The sequence below is a fragment of the Miniopterus natalensis genome, chromosome 2 (genome assembly GCF_054644295.1).
Source record: "Miniopterus natalensis isolate mMinNat1 chromosome 2, mMinNat1.hap1, whole genome shotgun sequence".
Lineage (NCBI taxonomy): Eukaryota > Metazoa > Chordata > Mammalia > Chiroptera > Miniopteridae > Miniopterus > Miniopterus natalensis.
Genome location: NC_142082.1, coordinates 113,284,202 through 113,288,753, shown reverse-complemented (window position 1 = coordinate 113,288,753; position 4,552 = coordinate 113,284,202). Strand labels below are relative to the sequence as shown.

General features: G+C 40.6%; 1 pseudogene; it reads right to left on the bottom strand.

Annotated features, from left to right (window-relative positions):
• Positions 1–3,929: 3,929 nt before the first annotated feature.
• On the bottom strand, positions 3,930–4,289 carry LOC107542685 (large ribosomal subunit protein eL34 pseudogene; annotated as a pseudogene).
• Positions 4,290–4,552: the final 263 nt, after the last annotated feature.

Below are 4,552 nucleotides of genomic sequence, written 5' to 3'. Positions count from 1 at the left end.
AGCGACGTTGAGCATTTTCTCATGTGTCTCTTGGCCATCTGTATGTCCTCTTTGGAGAAGTGTCTATTTAAGTCCTTTGCCCATTTCTTAATTGGGTTGTTTGTCTTCCTCTTGCTGAGTGCTATGAGTTCTTTGTACACTTTGGAAATTAGCCCCTTATCAGATTCATCCTTGGCAAATATGTTTTCCCAGACCGTGGGGTTCCTTTGTATTTTGAGGCTGTTTTCTTTTGCTGTGCAGAAGCTTTTTAGTTTGATGTAGTCCCATATGTTTATTTTTTCCTTTGTTTCTCTTGCCCTAGGAGATGGATCAGTGAAAATTCCACTCTGTGGGATGTCTGTGACTTTACTGCCTATGTTTTCTTCCAGAATTTTTATGGTTTCTTGACTTACATTTAAGCCTTTTATCCATTTTGAGTTTATTTTTGTGTATGGTGAAAGTTGGTGGTCTAGTTTCATTTTTTTGCATGTATCTGTCCAATTTTCCCAGCACCACTTGTTGAAGAGACAGTCTTTACTCCATTGGATACTCGTGCCTCCTTTGTCAAATATTAACTGACCATAATGGCGTGGGTCTATTTCTGGGGTCTCTGTTCTGTTCCAGAACTAGCATTCTTGACTTCACCACCAATCACCTACCTCACCTTAGACAAATTACTAAACAGTCAACCTCATTTTCTTCAACAGAAAAATGGAGTGAATGAAAATATACCTTTAGTTTTTTAGGGAAAACTAAAAAGATATGAAACATTTATGACAAAATGGCCTTCACATTGCAGGTGTTCAATAATTTTTAGTATCCTTCCTCTTTTTGTTGATCTCCCTCTCCACCTCATTATCAACTGTTTCAATGAAAACAAAACTACTTATAGACTTTTAGGTGTAAGCTATGTATAATTGGATAACATCTTTCAGGCAAGACTTTAAAAAATAGATTAATCATAGTGTTAGTTTCAACAGACTCCTTGGAAAAACTTAATTGACCTTACATGACCTTCTGCCGGTCTCTCTTTCTGTAAAAATTACTAAGGTTTGTATATGAAACATAAAATAAACACTTGTCCTATTCAAGAGTTATAGATTTTTTGAATTTAGACATTCAAGAAGAAAGAGATGAATGTTTATTCAAACAATAAAAAACTTATTAGTGCTTACTGTGTGCCAAGTCAAGAGGTCCCTGAACTTGTGGAGTTTATATTCTAGTGGGTAAGGTACACAATGTTCAGTTTTACTTGGCTATTTTCCATAAGAAATGACTGATAAAGGCTGGGTGGTGAAAGAAGATATATCCAGGAAGATTTCATTCAGCAGACACTTAACCATGGGAAGGAGTCAGCTATATGGAGGGCAAGAAGAAAAATCATAAACAGGATAAAGCAAGTATAAAGATATTAGGAGGGAGCAATCTTGGCCTATTTGAGGAACACCAAGAAGGTCAGTGAAGGTCAGTCAAGAAGAGAAAGGAGAAAAATGGTAAGATATGAAGTCAGCAAGGCAAGCAGAAACAGATTGTGTAGTGTTTTTAGACCATGGTAAGTAGTTTTTTTTTATTTTATGTACAATAGGAAGCCACTGGCATATTTTGAGCAGTAAAGTGACAGACCTCATTTATAAATTTAAAAGGTAACTCTGGCTGCTATGTGGAAAGTAGAGGTCAGTGGGCAAAAATGGAGGCAGGGAGGTCCCTTAGAAGGCTGCTGCTATATTAAAGAATGAATGGGACAGTGGTTTAGATTAAGGTGGTAGCAATGAAAATGAGAAGTGGTAGAGGTCGTGGGGCATGATTACGGATTGAAGTGAGGAGTGGGGGAACTCAAGAAACCGATTGTGATCTATCCGAGTTCAGAGTGCAATTCTCTTACTCTTTCAAGTGGTTGCTAAGTGTTAGACTTTTGTGTTTCATCAGCTTTCTCTGAAGGAATCCACTAGGAACTTTGATATTTTTGACACTCTTTTAAGGCTCAGCACATGTCTCTGTTCTTTCATGAATAGTAGTTACACAATAAGTAAACCATTTGAGGGGATCAGTCATTTGAGTAATGGGACTGGGGTCAGCGCAGCGTTGGTGGGGGTAATTATATGATTTCAAAGTTCAACTGACCTAGGGGGTTTGATCATGACCCATATTGCTGTCTAGACTTTAACTCCCACATTTGGCAGGCAACCTGAGAAATGGCAGGAGGCAGCTAGGGCAGTAGCATTAGGAGTTTTCAAGGTGCAATTGAGGGGAACAGAAAGCTATATGCATGGTTTTTTCCCCTGCCTGGATTCGCCTTAGAAAATTAGTGTGGATGAGCTCTTCTGGGGACGGCAACTTCAGGCTTTCACAGTGGCCCAGCGTTTGATGTACCACCAGAGGTTGTCCTACAACACAGCCTCTAACTCCTAAAATTGGGACTTAAGCAAATGGTTGGACGTTGTTGCCATTACTGAGATGCAAAAAATTGGGGGAAAGAAAGCTTGAGGAGGTCTGAAGAATTTACTTTTTTACTTGATAAAGTGGGAGTGATTATTAGACATTCAAGAAGAGATGTGCCCGGCTGAGCGTGGCTTGGAGGTTGAGCATTGACCTAGGATCCAAGAGATCGGGGTTCGATTCCCGGTCAGGGCACATGCCCGGGTTGCGGGCTTGATCAATGACTCTCATCATTGATGTTTCTATCTCTCTCTCCCTCTCCTTCCTCTCTCTGAAATCAATAAAGATATATTTTTTAAAAAAGAGGAAAAATAAAGATGTTGTGAAATAGTCAATCAGATGCATGACTCTTGAGTTTGAGGGAATTAGTCAAGGATGAAGATACAAATTGTTGGTCAGCAGCATGTAGATGGTTTTTAACTCCTTGGGCCTGGACAATTCATCTAGGACAGGAATACAGGTCCCCTCCTCACCCCTGCTTCTGCTCTTTGAAAGTAGAGCTTTCCTGTGAATCCTTTCCTAAGCCAAGACAACGTAAAGTGAAGCAGCAATTCCCATGAATGCATAAGGAAAGATTTCTGAGTGTTCCCAGACCTAAAATTCAATGCACACACAATGTATTAATTTTGTTCACCATAATCGAAATGCTTAATTACATCAGTTTTACACTAAGCGTAACACTCTTACAAATTCTTTTAGGTCTTTCTGATACCTTAGGACACATCTTGTCAACAGATGCACAAAATAAGTCGTGATAAAGCACAGATGCTCACAGACACAGCTCAAAGCTCTGCGGCGTGATGCTGAGATGTGAGTGCGGTTCCCAGGGAAGGAGCCTGGCTGTGCCGCTCTCACTGCCCCGGCGAGTTCTGCCTCTACGAATGCTTGCTGCAGAACACACCTTGACTGCTATTTTTGTCTTGGACCTTTTTTCGTAAAAGTGAAAATCCTCTTTGGATTTCTTTTGGTTAAAGAAAACAGGTACTGTTGTAGGTCTTTCGTAAAAGCAAAGTGGGAAAGCGAACTTTGGAAAAGCAGAGGATAGGCCTATAGCTAGAGCCAGGATGAGAGGAAGGTCAGAGACTGAGCACACGGTGCTCTAATATTTATCAACTGCAGGAGGAAGAATCATCAGGAAAGTGTGAGGAGTATTTGTTGAACAATCGACATAGAAGGAGAACCGGGTAAAAGTGAAAGGCTATCAGTTATAATTCAGAGATAAATCAATTGATAAAAAACACTGAATACACTCTCATCAGAATGCCAAGAAAATGGCAGCTCATCAGTCTCGAAGGTTAATATTGTGATAGGTAGAACTAGTGCCGACAATAACAGTAAATTGTGATGACTATTATTTTATTTGAATAGTTCAGGAGAAAACCTGGAATTCTGAAAAGAACTGGTAAAGGAAATGGGAGAAGTGTGAGAGAGGTGCTTTTACAGACTTTGCCTCAGATATTTCCTGTCTCATCCACACAAATTTTCTTTTTTTCACCTTTTAATTTTTTTATGACTCAAAAAACTTCATTTTCTACTTTAGCTTTTTGACTCTGTGCTTGTGCCTTCAACACTTCCACGATTTTCTGCTCCTCAATAAGGAAGGCACGCTCGAGCCTGTCAGGGACACATCTAGCGCACGTGCATCCACCACGGGCCCTCCTGACATGTTTTTTCATTTTCAACAACGTCATTAGAACTTTAGGCCTCACAGCAGAGCTCCGTAAAGCTGCCTGGGCTTACTGCACGTGCAGATTTTGGTGCTTTCCCAACCTTCTTGGTAGAAAGGTGAACAATTCTATTACCAGAGGTTCGGACAACCTAGTTTTGTTAGAGGCTTTGTTATAGGACAGCTTCCAGTGGTACATCAAACGCAGGGCCACTGTGAAAGCCTGAAGTCACCATCCCCAAAAGAGCTCATCCACATTAATTTTCTAAGGAGAATCCAAGCAGCGGAAAAGACCATGCAAACAGCTTTCTGTTCCCCTCAATTGCATCTTGAAAACTCCTAATGCCAGTGCCCTAGCTGCCTCCTACCACTTCTCAGGGTGCCTGCCTTCATTCTGGCTCAGGTTCCAAGCCAAAATGTGGAAGTTAAGTCTAGACAGCAATATGGATCATGATCAAACCCCCTAGGTCA